The sequence below is a fragment of the Equus przewalskii genome, chromosome 14 (genome assembly GCF_037783145.1).
Source record: "Equus przewalskii isolate Varuska chromosome 14, EquPr2, whole genome shotgun sequence".
Lineage (NCBI taxonomy): Eukaryota > Metazoa > Chordata > Mammalia > Perissodactyla > Equidae > Equus > Equus przewalskii.
Window position 1 is genome coordinate 36377995 of NC_091844.1, and position 18612 is coordinate 36396606.

The window sequence follows — 18612 nt, forward strand, 5'->3', positions numbered from 1 at the left end:
CCCTCTGAACCAGAACAGAGAATCCAGAAATCAGTTACATTCTTGTTTTAACAAGCTCTCCATGTGGTCCTCACCCACAGGGAAGTTTGAGAACCTCTGCCGTGGAGTCTTTCTGGAAGGATATGCGAAGAACTGAGAAGAGAGGTTACTTCTAGGGAAAATATCGGGGTGCTGGAAACCAAAGCAGATTTTTGCAATTGTGTACCTTGTGCATATATTCAAAAAACAATCAAATAAGAGGTGTACTAGGGGCCGGCCCGCTGGCGCAGCTGTTAAGTGCGCACATTCCGCTTCGGCAGCCTGGAGTTGGCTGGTTCGGATCCTGGGTGCGGACATGGCACCGCTTGGCAAGCCATGCTGTGGTAGGCGTCCCACATATAAAGTGGAGGAAGATGGGCACAGATGTTAGCTCAGGGCCAGTCTTACTCAGCAAAAAGAGGAGGATTGGCAGCAGATGTTAGCTCATGGCTAATCTTCCTCAAAAAAAAAAAGAGGTGTACTGCCGTTTCGTCCTCCCATCTCCTTCTCTCCTGCTCCATAGCTGCTCCCACACCTCCCTCCTCACTGCCTTCTCTCCCCTGGGCAGCCTGGCTCTCCTTTCCCCTTCCCCATTCTTCTCTTGCTTGGTCGTTATTACTCATCAGCTAAGCCTCTGAAGGAGAGTTGAGGGGGAGGGCAGAGAAACTGGGCTGGCAGTTGCTGAGCTCTCCCTGGGGAGCTGGGGCGGCAGGAAGTCTAGGAATCCCACCATGGTCCACCTATCCTGAGGAATTAAGAGAAAGCCTGTCTCCATCCTCTTTTCGGTTGTCAAATATGCAGCATTTTCCTCTTTTGCTGTGCCTTTGTTCCTGCCCCACTCTCACCCTAACTCAGCCCTCAGAAGCTGAACTCTCGGCCAGCCTGACTCCAGCCACATAGGAACCAGGGAGCGGTTTGTCCCTTGTCTGGCAGATGTTACTGCAGCTGAAACTGCTGCAAGAAGAACCTCCTAGCAGGTCACTGACACCCCAGTATGGCCAGGACATGTGTCCAGGGAAGGAGGGGCAGATGCCTGTGGTGCCACAACTCCTCAAAGGCCCAAACATCCTGCTGATCCAGCGAGTGGCCCTCGGCTTGTGGTTTGGGACTGAGCTTACAGACACAACCTTGTACCCAGGAATTCAGTACATTTGATGCAGTGACATGCTAGTAAATTAACTGAAACGAAAAAAGTCCTGGGGCCAGCCTGGTGGTGTAGTGGTTAAGTTCACATACTCTGCTTCTTCGGCCCCAGGGTTCACGGATTCAGATCCAGGCACGGACCTACAAACTGCTCATCAAGATGCCATGCTGTGGCAGCAGCCCACATACAAAATAGAGGAAGATTGGCACAGATGTTAGCTCAGCCACAATCTTCCTCAAGCAAAAACAGGAAGATTGACAATGGATTTTAGCTCAGGGCTAATCTTCCTCACCAAAAAAAAAAAGAAAAGGTCCTGATTTATAGTATTTGCCAATTTCTGTGGTATAAATATTCATGACATGGCCAATTTCAAGCTACCAACATGAAGTCACTGACCCCAGCGTTGGGAAGAGGGCCACACAACAAGGGGCAGAGTTATTGGACTTCGAAGGGAGAGCTGCTGAACCACATGGACCCGTGGGGGCCCAGAAACCATCAAATGACCTGTATGATGCAGAGTAAATGTCCCCCAGGAGGCCAACATCTGTGTGTCACCTTCCAGTCTTGCAAATAGCACACAACAAGCCTTTTCCCCAAGAGTCTTTGATTAACATTTAAAAATTTTTGCATTCATTGGTCAGCTGATTTTATTGATCTTTCTGAGAGCTATAAAAGAAATAAGCACTTATTATGGTTTCTCCTCCTTCAGGATCATTCAGTGAAGGGTCAGAAGAAGGGTTACTCGTAGAAAGCTGGGCAACAGTTACACATCGTAATACCAGCCAAGTAGGTCCATTATTATTAATCAGATTTTTAACCATCGACATCGATACCATCACTGCTCTCTGTCAGGCCCTGTGGTGAGTGTTTCAGACCCATTGTCCCATCTGGTCCTCTCACAGCCTCTCATTATGGGAAGTAGGTGCCTGTATTTCATCGCTGATTGTAACACATGTCATAATTTTATGCTCCCCTAAAAAAGAAAAAAGTGCCAATTAATTGACATAAGAGTTTCTTAGCACTTAGAATTTTTATTTTATACTTACTGAAAGAGCTCTTTCAGATTTACTTAAACAGAGATGTTTGCCACACATCACTCTTGTGCATAGATAAAAAGAAAAAAAGTGAAATAGATTGGCTATAGTATCCCCAAACTTCCTCACATGTGGGGTCTGCTCTTCTGATCACCCTTTGACTCAGAGTCATCAAGGCCCCTGTTTGTCCCCACAGTATTGTCCTGTGCGCCAGGAGCACTGGGGATGCAGCATTGCTAAAAAGAGGCTCCACTACTGTGTCTGGAGTTTTCTCCCAGGCAGCTGACGCCTGCTGGGCGAGTTTTGATGTGTAGGCCCAGGCCGTGACAACTATGTCACAACTGCAGCCAGCCTGACTCACATTTGAGGAAACATCCTCGTTTCAGAGGTGGTGAGACATGAAAGAAGTGTATCTTAGAGTCCTCAAAAGATGGTAGCACCCCCTTAAATGATTCCCATTTCAGAGATGAGGTGTAGGAAGTCTTAGTAACTTGCCTGGGGTCACGCTTGCTACTAAGGGACAGAAGTCAGGTTTGGACTTGATCCACTTGGCTCATACATACCACCCGCTGTAGTGTCCTCGGTCAGGAGGAGGTCTCCAGGCCAGTTCCCGATAGAGGGAACAGGGGAAGCAGGACCACAGCCTGTCTCCTGCTGGCCTAACGCAGAGAATCCGCATGCTTTACCACAAGGAGCAATGGTAAAGGGTGGCTATTTTCATGGCTAAAGGATAGATTTAGCCACAATGAGATACCACTCCTCACCTTTAGGATGGCCATACTAAAAAGCAACAGACAATAACAAGTGTTGGTGAGGATGTGGAGAAACTGGAACCCTCAAGCATTATTTTGGGAATGTAAAATGGTGCAGGTACTGTGGAAAATGGTCTGGCGGTTCCTCAGAAGGTTAAATGTGGAGTTGCCATATGACCCAGCAATTCTACTCCTAGGTCTGTACCTGAGAGAACTGAAAACATAGGTTCACACAAAAGCTTGTACATGAATGTTCGCAGCAGAATTATTCACAATAGCTAAAAAGTGGAAATAACCCAAATGTCCATCAACAGATGAATGGAAAAACAAAAGTGGTCTATCCAGACAACAAAACATTATTCAGCCAAAAAGAAAGAATGAAGTACTGATACATGCTATAACATGGATGAACCTTGAAACTATTATTCTAAGTAAAAGAAGTCAGTCAGAGAGTGACATCAGCATCATGGTGGGGCAAGCTTTCCTTTCCTAGTAATCTCTCCCCTCCAACATACAATGAAAAGGTCATTCATACTCCAACAGAGGACATCCAAACACAACATAAAAAATGTCAGAGAGACCCACACAGCCACACGACGGAGGGCGGAGAGGCTGGAGCCCCCCTCACAGGAGGTGGAAGGGGTAAGAGAAAACTTTGCGCACTCCCAAAGACTGCAATCTGGGACCACAGGAGGCCTCCAAGAGGGAAGGAATGGGGGAGGGGATGTTCATTTGCAGGAACATCAAGGACTCCCAAGGGCCCCTGCAGCCTAGCGGGCAGCCCTCTACCAGGGCAAAAGCTTTCGCGGGGGGTGACCTTATCAAGCCAACACCCCAGGAGAGCAGATAGCGAGAAAACCCCAAGAGCACGCAGGAAATAGTGCCCCTCCCCTCAGCAGCCAACGCAGCTCCAGCCTCTGGAATTTCTGCTGAAGGCAGAAGGCTCAGAATATGCAGCTCTTCACCCCCACCCAGTGGCAATAGGTGATAACTTTGACCAAATAACACCAGGATGCGAAAAAACAGAGCCACTCCCCTCTAGCAATATAATATAACGTCGAACATCACATTAGATCTCCAGACCAGGGAGAAAATGACAAGTACCCAGAAATCAGTCCTGAGGACACAGAAATATGTAATCTAAATGACAAAGAATTCAAAATAGATATCACCACAAAACTCAACGAGTTAAGAGAATGTAGAACAACAATTCAACAAGTTCAGGGGCTACTTCACAAAAGAGATTGAAACTATAAAGAAGAACGAATCAGAATTATTAGTGATGAAAGACACAATGGAAGAAATAAAACAAAATATGGATTCCCTGAACACTCGGGCGGACATCATAGAGGAGTGTTCCAGCATAATCAAAGATAGACATGTTGAAATGCTCCAGATAGAGCAGGACAGAGAACCAAGACTAAAAAGAAATGAAGAAAGTCTCCAAGAAATATCTGACTCAATGAGGAAATGCAACATAAGAATTACAGGTATTCCAGAGGGAGAAGAGAAGGACAATGGAGCAGAAAGCTTGCTCAAAGAAATAATAGCAGAGAACTTCCCAAACCTAGGGAAGGAGAAGGAAATCCATGTGGAAGAGGTATCAGATATCCTAAATATGTCAATGTAAAAAGACCTATTGCAAGGTATGTAGTAGTGAAACTGGTAAAAGTGAATGACAAAGAAAGAATACTAAGGGCAGCAAGGCAGAAGAAAATGACCTACAAAGGAAACTCCATCAAGGTTTCAGCAGATTTCTCTGCAGAAATCTTACAGGATCAGAGAGACTGGAATGACATATTCAAATCTTTGAAGGAAAAAAACTTTCAGCCAAGTATACTCTATCCAGAGAAAATATTTTTCAGATATGATGCAGAAATAAAAAATTTCCCAGACAAACATAAGCTAAGGAAGTTTGTAGCCATGAGAACCCACCACGCACACACACAAGAAATCCTCAAGAAGGCCCTCATACTTGAAGGAAAAAAAAGGGAGAAAGGGGTTACAAAGCATGGAGTAAGGACATAAATAGGTAGTCAGAATCAGAGGAGGATAGCAAATATTCAAATATACCATTAAAGACAAAGAGAAGGAAAACACCAAAAACAAAGATAATATTGTCATTCTAACCACAAACTCATAACACAAGATGGAATAAGATGTGAGAAAAACAGCTTGGGGGGAAGAGGAAAGGGACTGAATCAGTTTAGTCTAAGAAAATAAGAAGCCATCAGAAAAGGAACTATCTTATCCAAGAGATTTTGAATACAAACCTCAGGGTAACCACTAAACAAAAAAGCAGAACAGAGACATGAATAATAAATAAGGAGAAACAAAGAAACACAACATAAAAATCTACATAACTTGACTGGTAGACCAAAATACACAGGACGAGAAACAAAGGAAATGTAGGAAAACCAGAAAACGAGTGATAAAATGGCAGCTTTAAGCCCTCATATATCAATAATCACCCTAAACGTACACGGATTGAATTCTCCAATAAAAAGACACAGAGTGGTGAGATGGATTAAAGAACAAGACCCAACAATATGCTGCCTCCAGGAAACACATGTCAGCTCCAATGACAAACACAGGCTCAGAGTGAAGGGATAGAAGATGATACTGCAAGCTAATGGCAAACAAAAGAAAGCAGGTGTTGCAATACTTATATCAGACAAAGTAGACTTCAAGGTAAGACAGGTAAAGAGAGACAAAGAGGGGCAGTATATAATGATCAAAGGGACACTCCACCAAGAAGGATTAACAATTATAAATATCTGTGCATCCAACACAGGAGCAACAAAGTACATAAAGCAACTATTAACAAACCTAAAAGAAGATGTTAATAATAACACAATAATATTAGGGGACCTCAACGCTCCACTCACTTCAATGGATAGATCATCCAGACAGAAAATCAACAAGGAAACTGTGGAATTAAATGAAAAGCTAGACCAGTTGGACTTAATAGACATATATAGAACACTACATCCAAAGACAGCAGAATACACATTCTTCTCAAGTGCACACGAAACATTCTCAAGGATAGACAATATGTTGGGAAACGAGGCAAGCCTCAATAAATTTAAGAAGATTGAAATAATAACAAGCATCTTTTCTGATCACAATGCTATAAAGCTAGAAATTAATTACAAGAAAAAAGCTGAGAAAGGGACAAAGATGTGGAGACTGAACAACATGCTACTGAATAAGCAATGGGTCATTGAAGACATTAAAGGAGAAATCAAAAAACATCTGGAGACAAATGAAAATAAAAACATACCATACCAACTCATATGGGATGCAGCAAAAGCTGTATTAAGAGGGAAATTCATCACAATACATGCTTACCTTAACAAACAAGAAAAATCCCAAATAAGCAATCTCAAACTACAACTAACTGAATCAGAAAAAGAAGAACAAACAAAGCCCAAAGGTAGCAGAAGGAGAGAAATAATAAAAACCAGAGGAGAAACAAAAGAAAAATCAGAGCTATTGAAACAAAAAAAGGCAGTAGAAAGGATCAATGAAACAAAGAGCTGGTTCTTTGAGAAGATAAATAAAATAGAAAAACCCCTAGCCACACTTACAAAGAAAAAAAGAAGAGAAAGCTCAGATAAATAAAATTAGAAATGACAGAGGAGAAATAACAATGGATACCACAGAAATACAACGGATTATAAGAGAATACTACAAAAAACTATATGCCAACGAAATGGACAATCTAGAGGAAATGAATAAATTCTTAGACTCTTACAACCTCCCAAAGCTTAATCAAGAAGAAACAGAGAATCTGAATAGACCAATCACAAGTAAAGAGATTGAAACAGTAATCAAAAGCATCCCAAAGAATAAAAGCCCAGGACCAGAGGGCTTCCCTGGGGAACGCTACCAAGCTTTCAGAGAGGATTTAATACCTATCCTTCTCAAACTATTCCAAAAAAATCAGGGAAGATGGAATGTTTCCTAACACATTCTACGAGGCCAGCACCACTCTGATCCCAAAGCCTGACAAGGACAACACAAAAAAGGAAAACTGCAGGCCAATATCGCTGATGAACATAGACGCAAAAATCCTCAACAAAATATTGGCAACTCGAATACAGCAATGTATAAAAAGGATCATACATCATGATCAAGTGGGATTTATACCAAGGACATAGGGATGGTTCAACATCCACAAATCAATCAATGTGATAAACCACATTAACAAAATGAGGAACAAAAACCACACGATCATCTCAATAGATGCAGAGAAGCATTTGAGAAGATCCAACAGCCATTTATGAGAAAAACTCTTAAGAAAATGGGGATAGAAGGAAATTACCTCAACATAATAAAGGCCATATATGACAAACCCACAGCCGACATCATATTCAAAGGGGAAAAACTGAACGCCATCCCTCTGAGAACAGTAATAAGACAAGGATGTCCACTATCACCACTCTTATTCAACATAGTACTGGAGGTTTTGCCCAGAGCAATTAAGCAAGAGAAAGGAATAAAAGTAACCCAAATAGGGAGTGAAGAAGTGAAACTCTCACTGTTTGCAGATGACACGATCTTATATATAGAAAATTCTAAAGAATCCATTGGAAAACTATTAGAATTAATTAACAACTACAGTAAAGATGCGGGGTACAAAATAAACTTACAAAAATCAGTTGCATTTCTGTACTCTAATAACAAACTTACAGGAAGAGAACTCAAGAATACAACTCCACTAACAATCGCAACAAAAAGAATAAAGTACCTAGGAATAAATTTAACTAAGGAAGTGAAGGACTTATACAATGAAAACTATAAGACATTATTGAAAGAAATATATAATGACATAGAGAGATGGAAAGAGATTCCATGCACGAGTTGGAAGAATAAACATAGTTAAAATGTCCATACTACCTAAAGCAATCTACAGATTCAGTGCAATCCCAATCAGAATCCCAATGACATTCTTCACTGAAACAGAACAAAGAATCCTAAAATTCATATGGGGAAACCAAAGACCTCGAATTGCTAAAGCAATCCTGAGAAAAAAGAACAAAGCTGGAGGCATCACAATCCCTGACTTCAAAATATGCTACAAAGCTACAGTAATCAAAACAGCATGGTACTGGCACAAAAATAGGCACATAGATCAATGGAACAGAACTGAAAGCCCAGAAATAAAACCACACATACAGACAGCTAATCTTTGACAAAGGTGCCAAGGACATAATGGAGAAAAGACAGTCTCTTCAATAAATGGTGTTAGGAAAACTGGACAGCCACATGCAAAAGAATGAAAGCAGACCATTATCTCACGCCATGCACAAAAATAAACTCAAAATGGATCAAAGACTTGAAGATAAGTCCTGAAACCATAAAATTCCTGGAAGATAATATAGGTGGTACACTCTGTGACATCAAACTAAAAAGGATCTTTTCGAATACCATGTCTTCTCAGACAAGAGAAACAAAAGAAAAAATAAACAAGTGGGAGTTCATCAGACTAAAGAGCTTCTGCAAGGCAAAAGAAACTAGAATCAAAACAAACAGACAACCCACCAAGTGGGAGAAAATATTTGCAAATCATTTATCTGATAAGAGGTTAATCTCCATAATATATAAGGAATCACACAACTGAACAACAAAAAAACCAAACAGCCTGATTAAAAAATGGGCAGAGGAGATGAACAGACATTTTTCCAAAGGAGATATACAGATGGTCAATAAACAGATGAAAAGATGTTCAACATCACTAATCATCAGGGAAATGAAAATCAAAACTACACTAAGATACCACCTTACGCCTGTTAAAATGGCTATAATCACTAAGACTAAAAATAACAAATGTTGGAGAGGGTGTGGAAAGAAGGGAACCCCCATACACTGCTGGTGGGAACGCGAACTGGTGCAGCCACTATGGAAAACAGTATGGAGATTCCTCAAAAAACTAAAAATAGAAATACCATATGACCCAGCTATTCCACTACTGGGTATCAAACAAAACAACTTGCAATCAACAATCCAAAGTAGCACATGCACCCCTATGTTCATGGCAGCACTATTCACAACAGCCAAGACATGGAAGCAAACCAAGTGCCCATCGACTGATGATTGGATAAAGAAGATGTGGTATATACATATACAATGGAATACTACTCAGCCAGAAAAAAAGACAAAAATCATCCCATTTGCAACAACATGGATGGACCTGGAGGAAATTATGCTAAGTGAAATAAGTCAGACTGAGAAAGACAGACACCAGATGATTTCAATCAGAGTAGAATATAAACAAACACATGGACAATGAAAACAGTTCAGTGGTTACCAGGGGAAGAGGGGAGGGGGGTGGGTACAGGGGGTGAAGGGGAGCACCTACGTGGTGACAGACAAGAAACAATGTACAAATGAAATTTCACAATGATGTAAACTATTATGAACTCAAATTAAAAAAAAATGAAAGGACAAAAAAATTATTAAAAATAAAAGTCAGTCACAAAAGACCACACACTGTAGGATTCCTTTTATATGAAATGTCCAGAATAGGCAAATCCATAGAGGCAGAAAGTAATTAGTGGCTGCCTAGGGGCTGGGTGGGTGGGAATGGGGACGGACTGCTAACAGGTACGGGTTTCTTTTAGGGGTGATGAAAATCTTCCGGAATTAAATAGAGGTGATGGCTGTACAACATTGTGAATATACCAAAAACCGCTGAATTCTACCCTTTAAAGTGATAATTTTATGTTATGAGAATTATATTGCAATAAAAGAATCATTTTTGAAAAAGGACTGATTCACTTCTCCGTCTACTCTCCTGTGGGATAAAAACGTAACTGGTCGCCCAGGTGGAAAACTGATGTGGATGCTCCCTCTGGCAGGGGCAGTCCAAAGGCTGAGCTTTGAAAGTCGCATTCTGTGTGACCCACAAGGACCTTATGAAAGTGGTGTTTGTTTCCATCTCCTTGCCTCCAGTCCCTTGCCATATTTTAATAATGCTCTAAATTACAGGACCCAGAACTGCTCTTTAATTACAGAGTACTTTAATAGGACTTGCTGGCAAATAGCATAGAATTAAGGGAGCCACTAATGAAATACAGCATCATTTTATCTGTTCTCCGGTGGCAGTTTTAAAACGCAATTAGTACCATGAAAGATATTTATTTAGGATTTTATCTCATTTATTCATTCCATCTCTAGATGAGTGTTGTACTTCCAGCTGCTTTCTACTCCTTCACATGAGCATTTTCTCATTTTCAGTCCACTCTTCCTCCCTCTTAGATTCCAAGGGAAGAAGAATGTCAGCTGCCTGGGGGGCTGATTAAGGGAAGCAAACATCTTAAAGATTTTCACCCATCCCGCGCCCCCTGCTCTTCCCTGGCGTGGAGGGAGGGAGGAACAGACACAGGGAATCAAGTTACAACGCTTGCTGGCTGCCCAACCATCACCTCCAGGAAAGTGGCACGGCTCCTGGGCAAAGCAGGGCAGTCCTGTGCAGGTTGGTGCCCGACTCCGTACCAGCTCCAGGCACACTGCCTGTGCTGTCCACTCCTTACTCTTGGAGGCATCCAGGCACTCCCACACCTCTCCACTTTTGCCTCAAATGCCCACAATAGTGTCATATCCTCTGGAAAGCCCCCTCTACCCACCTTCCCATCCCAAATCACTCAACTCACCCTCCTACCCCAAAACAGAATCCATTCCTTCTGGGATCCCTTGGTCCACACTCAGTGATACTCGCTTTGGTCCACTGCTTGGCAATCAGTGGGGTGTGTGTGTCTTCCCCTTTATGGTGAGACCCTCGAGGGCAGAGTGATGATTTCATCTTTGTCCCAGTGCCACGCCCCAGCACCACACACAGCACGCTGCACACAGGAAACGCTCAACAAATATTTGCTTAATGATATCATTTCAAGTCTCTCCTACTCGAAGGAGCCATCAATGAATCAGTGTTTCTTAAACCTCTTGTCCTCCTGAAGGCACTTTAGATTTATCTGGCTTATGGCTTGTGGCTGCGCTGCTTCCGAACAGGAAGAGACTTCGATCAGTTTTTCACAAGTGCCCACACGTGCCAAGAGCTGTGCAAGGACATCACAGAGAACAAGACAAGGTGGTCCCCGCCTTCAAGGAATGTATAATCCAGTAGTGGGAGACAAGACAAGGATCTGTAGCCCTAGGATGGCAAGGAGGGAAAGCTGGCTGTTTATAACCCACCTGCCTTGTAAGGAGAGTAGATTGTACGCCATGGAGGCCCTTTGTTCTCGAGCCAGATGTGTGAGTTTGAGAGAAGGAGCTGGGAAAGTTGAATTTTTCTCCATCACCAGGGGCAAAAAAATTGGCGCTCCCCCAGTAACCCAGTGGGAGGGGATCAAGTACAGAGCTGGGAAGAGGGCAAGGAAAGCAATGAGACAAAGGGGCAGAAGACTGCAGTATGCGCCCCCTTGACGCTCACGTCACAGCAGAGCCCACCTCACCACAACTGTTTGCGTGAGGAGCTGTTTTTGCGGAAACGAGTGCAGCACTGAGTTTCATACCAGCCATGACATGGCAGAACAAACAAAACTGCTCTTACAAGTGGGAGCCCACGACGCAGAGGCGTCCATGAGAAACGAAAACCTCTTCCCTGCTCCCCAAAATTAGCAGAAATCGGGGGGGGGGGGCTTTTGGATATCACTGGCTTTGGAGTCTATGTGTCTGGGGTGGGCAGTGGCATCAATGTGATGTCACATAGCTCTCAGGGAAAAGACACCCCCATCTGACATTTGGGTTACAAGATAAAACAGTAAGATAAATATGAAGTGCCTCCCTCAGTATATTCACTTAGTAAACTGAAACTGCTATGATGATGGTGATGAGGAAGATGATGATGGTGGTGATGACAAAGACACACACACACACAGAGCTATGTCCTGCCCTTCTTCGTGCCCCCATAGACTTAGTGCTGACTTGACCCCTGCAGTCCCCTATGCTGAGGAATGCTCTAGGAAACTCCTCTCTGTATGACTGGAAGGACGTTGTTGAGGACATTGCTTAGCACTGTGTGTTGACTAAGGGAAGCCATGGTGAAGAATTACAACCCCATACGTGCAGATGAGAACTAATCTGACTCCAGGGCTCACGTGCTTTCCAAGGAGATGGAGCGCACGCGGGTGGCTCTCTCTTCTTGCTCCTCTTTCCAGGTGACCAGTAAAGGCTGGCCCTTCCCTCTGAGCAGACTCACCCATGCCTTCCTTTCTGAGTTGCTCTCCTCCTCCCTGCTGGCGGCAGGCTAGGCCTGGGCCAGATTGGCCCCGGGCACTGGAGAAAGACGCAGCCTCTCACCCTGGCCCTGCTAGGGATGCACTGGGTCAGGTTCCACTGATGGCAGTGGTAAGATCAGAGACTGCTGTTGGGGTGCAGGGGCCGTGAAATGGAGCACACCTCCCAGGCGCTCAGTCAGAAGCCATCTAGGTGTTAAGTGACTTAGGAAAGGTGAGCTGGGTCAGGAGTGAAAATCCAGCTTCCTAGAGTTCTCTGCATTGGAGTTGGAGGCTGGGCCCCAGATAAAAGCATTACCTTCTCTGCCATTTGCTTGTCAGAGCCTTCTTGGGTACATACATTCCTTGGAAACCTCATGGCCACAAACAACTTGGGTTCAAATATCATTTCTTGGCTCGTTGTGTGGCCTTGGGCAAATTACTTAACCTCTCACTGCCTCAGTTTCCTCATCTGTAAAATGAGACAAAGGTCACTGTGTCAACGAGTTTGCACCTGTAAAGCACCTTGAATCATATTTGGTTCGCGGCTAGCACCAAGCTAACGTCGCCTGTTGTTTCTCCCACCAGAGTCCAGTTGCTGCAGGAGCCTGACTCTGTCAGTGTTCAATCTCTTCCCCTCAATGACACCGTGTCGTGGTGGGTAGCACCCCTATTCATCCAGCTGCTCAGCCACAAACCTTGAGGTCCCTGGTGACACCTCCCTCTCCTCCCCACAAACCATCAAGGCTGGTCAACTTTACTAACTTACTAACTTCTGTCAAACTTACCCAACTTCCTTAAAATCTCCCGCATCTGTTCCCCTCTCTTCTCCATAACCTTTCACCAGAGCCGGCCTGTGTCCCCCTAACTGCAACCACCCCGGCTCCCCACTAGCCCATTCCCACCCTGCAGCAGAGGGATGCTCTGAAATGCAGATCTGATCACGTCCCCCTCTCCCCCAACTCGCCTCGCTTATACCTCATGATGACTTTCCCCTGTTACCAAAATCTAACACCAAGCAGACTGAGTCACTGAAATTGTTTCCAGCCCTGAGGATCAGAAAGCCCCTTCAAATGGGCTTAAAATCCAAGGCAATTTATTAGCTCCCTTACGGATAACTGGAGTAGGGTAAGTTTCAGGCATTGCATGATCTGGGCTCCAGCATCATATTCTGCTGTTCTCTCAGCTCTGCCTTCCTCTCCAGGTGTCAGCTTTATCCACAGCCCATCTTCCTTTTGATCAGCATCAAGTGGAACACTTCTAGAGAAAAAGAAAAAAGAACATCTTACCCAGCCATGAAATAAAATTCCTTCCCTTCAGCCTGAGTGAGCCAACTGAGGCCATGTGTTCACTCCCAGCCAGAAAATTCCTAGTGATATGCCATCCACTGAGTCCTTCCCTTCCCTGCCTCTGGTGGGAAATGGGTCCTTTAGTATGAAAATACAGTAAAATCATGTTAAAAGGTATAATTTGTATTAAACCCAGAAAATTTTGCTTTAATGATGCTCAACTCTGAAAAACATGAAAGAACTATCAAGCTTAAAGCTCCCCACCGTCCTTGATAAAAATTTGAGGCCAGAGATCCCCAGGGCCTTGACCTCATGGTAATGGACAGTTATAGCAGAGGGCAGGAGCATGGAAGAAGGAGGAAGACAGGAGACAAGGGGCTTGCTGGCCTCCTAGGAGATGGATTCTGAACAGATGGGATGGAAAAGATAAGAAAATGTTGCTGTAGCATTGTCTGCAGCCTGGATGGGATCTCAATCTGTCTTCTTTCTGAAAACGGACTTAGCCACCAAAAGAATTGAAAGGAGGGAGTCAAGCAGCTATTTATACACCAAAGTTCTTAGCAGCATTATCCACAGTAGCCAAAAGATGGAAACAACCCAAATGCCCATTGATGGATGAATGGATAAGTAAAATGTGGTATACACATATGATGGAATATTATCCAGTCTTAAAAAGGAATGAACTTCTGACATACGTTTCAACATGGAGGAACCCTGAAAATATACTAAGTGAAATAAGCCAAACACAAAAGAACAAATATTGTATAATCCCACTTATATAAGATTCCTAGAATAGCCAAATTTGTAGAGACAGAAAGAGTAGTGGTTGCCAGGGGCGGGGCGGGGTGGGGGGGAGTACAAAATGGGGAGCTCTGCGTAGAGTTTCAGAATATGGGACAATAAATCGGTTCTGGAGATGGACGGTGGTGATGGTTGCACAACAGTGTGAATGTGCTTCATGCCACTGAATCGTACAGTTAAAAAATGGTCAAAATGGTAAATTTTATTTATATATATTTTACCACAATTAAAAACAATAGACTTAGCTCACCTGTCCAGGCACTGAGGGCACAACAAAGAGGTGACAGGAGATTCTCAGAGAATGATTGTTGACTGACTGGTCTATCTGGATAAAAGACACACTTTTCATGATACACTTTCATTTTGGCCCCATGATGCTGATGCTGATAACGATGATGGTGAGACTTGCCCCCACCCCATCCCCGACCCCGTGGGTGAAGCCCAGAGGCAGCCGCGTGTGAGAAGGAGCTCCTCCCAGCCCCTGCACAGACCAATCCCCAGCACACCCGGTCCCTCGGAATCACAGCAGGCACCCTGTTCTTGGCACGGAGGAGGCTGCAGGGTGGTGGGAGGAGGAGGGGTGCAGCCGGGATTTCCTTCTGTCAGGCAGGAAAACAGTGAGAGGAAATGGAGCCATCCCCACTCTTTGAATGGAAAATGTCTCTTTCAGACCTCGTTTTAGAGTTATCCCCTCCCCACCTCGCTTTGCCAGAGGGATGACGGAACAGCTGTCACCAGTTGGGTCTGACTCATTAGTTTATCATCTCTCCCACCCCTCTCCCTAACCCCCTCCCCTCCAAACCCACCCACCCTGAAAATGTCTAAGCACAGTCGACTATTTTAAGAACTGAATTCCCTGTCGGCATGGCAACTTCCCAGCCGGCTGTACCTCTCGTCACTGTGGCCTGGATGGAAGAGCCACCTTTCAGCAGGGCTCCAGCCAGCCTACCGTAGAGGTGGTTCACACATCAGACCTGGCTGGCGAGTGGACATCTAGTTTCTGTCGCAGAGTCTTCTTTGTGTGTTTGCTTGTTTTACAGCCCTTTAACAACGTAAAAACCATTCTTAGCTGACTGGCCGTACAAAAACAGGCCCCAGGCCAGAACTGGCCCAAGGACCATAGTTTACCCAGCCCCTGTCGCAGGCAGGCATTCACAGTTGCTGGGTTTCTCACTGTGGAAGTTAGAAAGGTTGCGAAGGGTGAGGGAGCTGCATGGGGAAAAGATGGAAAGGTTGTGGAAGAAGGCCAATGTGATTGATTGAATTGAATTTTTTTTTATTTTTTGATTTTTTGTGAGGAAGATTGGCCCTGAGCTAACATCTGTTGCCAATCTTCCTCTTTGAGCTTGAGGAAGACTGTTGCTGAGCTAACATCTGTGCCCATCTTCCTCTGTTTTATGTGGGAGGCCACCACAGTGTGGCTTGACGAGCGGTGCTAGGTCTGGGCCGGGGATGGGAACCTGTGAACCCTGGGCCCCCAAAGCAGAGTGCGTGAACTCAACCACTATGGCTTCCCCCTAAGTATCTATATTTTCTTATGCTTTTTAAAAGTTTGTTTATATTCTTCTTGTGCTTCAGAATTAAAGTCTTAGGCTCTCCCATCATCACCGTACCCCAGATAAGGATTGAGGCTTACAATCTATGATTTCCTTTTGTAGAAAATGGTATTTATTTCATAACCTCATATCATTCTGCAAGAAGACCAGATTTTCTTAAGAAATGTAGAAAGAAAACTATTTTGAACATTTCTTTCCTTTTTGTTTAAATTTTTTTTTTAGAAAACATTAAAAAAATTTTAATTAAAAAAATTTTTCATTACGGAAAATTCTAAGCACACACAAAAGTAAAAATAATAATAAAATAAACCCCCATGTACCTGACATTGCTGGTTTATTTTTAAAGGGTATTTCCGTGTAAATTAAATGGTTTGTATTTTCTTAGGACACGGATTGCAAAGGGGGAAACAATAGCTTTGCAAATCGTATTTGTATGGAATCCAGTTCTAGGTCATGTTGGAAAGTGACTGGAGGGGGAGGGGTGGGAGGACCGTCTGTAGGAGGAAAACTGGACCAGTCTTTGACGGTTACCATGGAAACCACTGAGTTAAGATGGTCGAGTTTGCTGATGGGGCAGTGAGGTTCCTGCTAATGGACTCTGAGTCAGAACTGTAGGAGAAACCCTTACGCTGGTTCCTGAGGATGCCTTGCTGTCTCTGAAACTCCCTCTCAACACCCAGTGTCTCCCAAAAGACAGACACTTTGGTTTTTTCTTCCTCGATTTTAGGGCTTACCTTCCAGTAAGCCAGAGTCCGAGTGTTCATCCACCTACTCACTTCGAGGAGCTGTGGGATGTTACAGCAGACCACTCCAGTTCTGTTTACAACGGGAGGGCCCCTACAACCCTGGAAGAAAGCCCTAGAAGGACTAGTGGAGATCTTGGGGTATTGATCCCCACATTAGAATGTGGAAAGTATAACCATGCACTCCAGAGGAGCAGGGAATCGGGCCTAAGCCAATGAGATTCAGAAGGTCCAGACTCACATTCCCCCTCCTGAAGGAGCTTGACCCAAGCGTCGAGTTTCCATCAATCGTCAATCGCTGTAGACAGCAGATTATTTGCTATCGGGCATATCAGTAAGAAGTGTCACTTTGGCATCGCGCTCCCTGGACTTAGGTCCAAGCCGCACCACATATTATTTCTACCGTGACATACTCTTTATGTCACCTACAAATGGATTGGTGGGGAAGAAACACACAAGATGCCTAGCACCCATAAAAGGCAGGCACAGAGGCAGGATTGGACTGGAATTAGTCTTCAAGGGGTAAACGTGCGCAGAGGGACAGACGGAAGACCGCCGAGGACGCAGATACATCCTCACAGCGATGGGGCCCCAGCGCTGGGACCCCCAGACTAGAGATTTTACCCTGGTGCTGGTCCGGCAGCTCCAGAAGGAAAAGGCTGCGCAGACGAGTCACGGCCCCCAGGGGGCGCGCGGGGCCCGGGATATCAGGAATCTGGGGCTGCGGGAGCGGCAGCGGCCGGAGGGCTGGCTCCATACCCGCTCTGCCCCTAGGGTGTTAGCTGGCAAACAGCAAGGACTGGTATCTCGTGGGCAGCTGCTTACCTGTCAGTATCTCCCACAAAATCAGAAGTTCCTTGAGGGCAGTGGCTGTATTTTCGTCCCTGACTTCCCCAGCTGCGCACGAGTCCCATGTCCCCATCCTAGGTTTGCTGAGCGGAGTCAAAGGAATGCATTCTCCCTCCGGAAGGCGGGAAGGGCGGCCCAGGAGGAGGGGTGTGCAGGGCTGTGAGGAGCTTTGAGGCAGCTGTTCTGGAAAGGAGTGAAAGATGGCAGATCGTCACCAAAGTGAAGCCCAACCGTTGGCGGAGCAGGGGAGCTCCTACGCTTGAAAACTCTGGGGTGGAGCCTGAGGGACAATCTGCGATTTGAGGAAGAAATAAGGCAGCGATTCTCAAACTTCTTGATCTCAAGTCTCCTTTACACTCTTAACATTACTGAGGACCTCAAGTTGTTTTTATTTATGTGGGTTCTACCTCCCAATCTTTACCATATTAGAAATTAAAACTGAACATTTAAAAATATGTATTTATTTACTTAAAATTACAATAATAAACCCACCATGTTAACATAATTTTTAAAAAAATAGCTATGTTTTCCAAAGCAAAAACTGTTAGTGAGATGTGTGGCACCATTTTACATTCCTGCAAATTTTTTAAATGTTTAGCTTAATAAAAGACAGATGGAGTCTCATTTCTGCTCCTGGACTCACTCTGTTGTGATATCAGACTGAGTTTTCCCAAAGCACATCGCTTCATACGTTCCCGAGAAAAGAGTGTAAAAAAGGCAGATAACATCTTAGTATGAAAATAGATTTGACCTTGCAGACCTCCTTCCATTTTGATATTAAATGAGTATAAATTGCACACAGTGTTATTTTTGGATAAGAATTGAGAGGCCTTTTGTAAAAGGAAGGTTGCCTTTGGTGAGGGCTGAGGGCTGAAGGCCAGACTGCCTTGAAGTTCGGCCGCTGGCACAGATGTGGCCTCCATGGCTAGTGGTACCTAGAAGCAGGGCCTCAGCTCATGCAGATGCACATTCTGTGTCCATTCACATTCGGCGAGAGTTAGAACTCTATTACAGCTGACTTTTCACTGCCTGCTGTTCTGAACTGCAGCTGGCAGAATGGTGGCCAGACTCCCTCTCTTGAGGGCAAAAGCACATGAGAAAGTTGATTCTCCTTGGGAAGGGTCTTGTTTTTCTGATTCAGATACTCTACTGACTTTGAACCCATTTTGTGGGTTCTTTTTTTTTTCTTTTGAGGAAGATTAGCCCTG

The 18612-nt window shown here is 44.3% G+C and overlaps 1 long non-coding RNA gene across 3 annotated transcripts; it reads right to left on the reverse strand.

Moving 5' to 3' along the window:
• Nucleotides 1-1783: 1783 nt before the first annotated feature.
• Nucleotides 1784-17625, reverse strand: LOC103560865 (uncharacterized). 3 transcript variants are annotated; one of them, XR_011526512.1, is made up of 7 exons: nucleotides 17381-17625; nucleotides 15146-15298; nucleotides 14763-14855; nucleotides 14507-14581; nucleotides 13279-13426; nucleotides 12486-12638; nucleotides 1784-2135 (listed from the first exon to the last, which is right to left on the reverse strand). It is a non-coding gene; the product is annotated as an uncharacterized lncRNA (long non-coding RNA). The 3 variants fall into 3 exon arrangements; XR_011526513.1 differs by having other exon boundaries at nucleotides 14748-14855; nucleotides 17381-17617; XR_011526514.1 differs by lacking the exon at nucleotides 14763-14855 and adding an exon at nucleotides 10607-11103 and having other exon boundaries at nucleotides 17381-17519.
• Nucleotides 17626-18612: the final 987 nt, after the last annotated feature.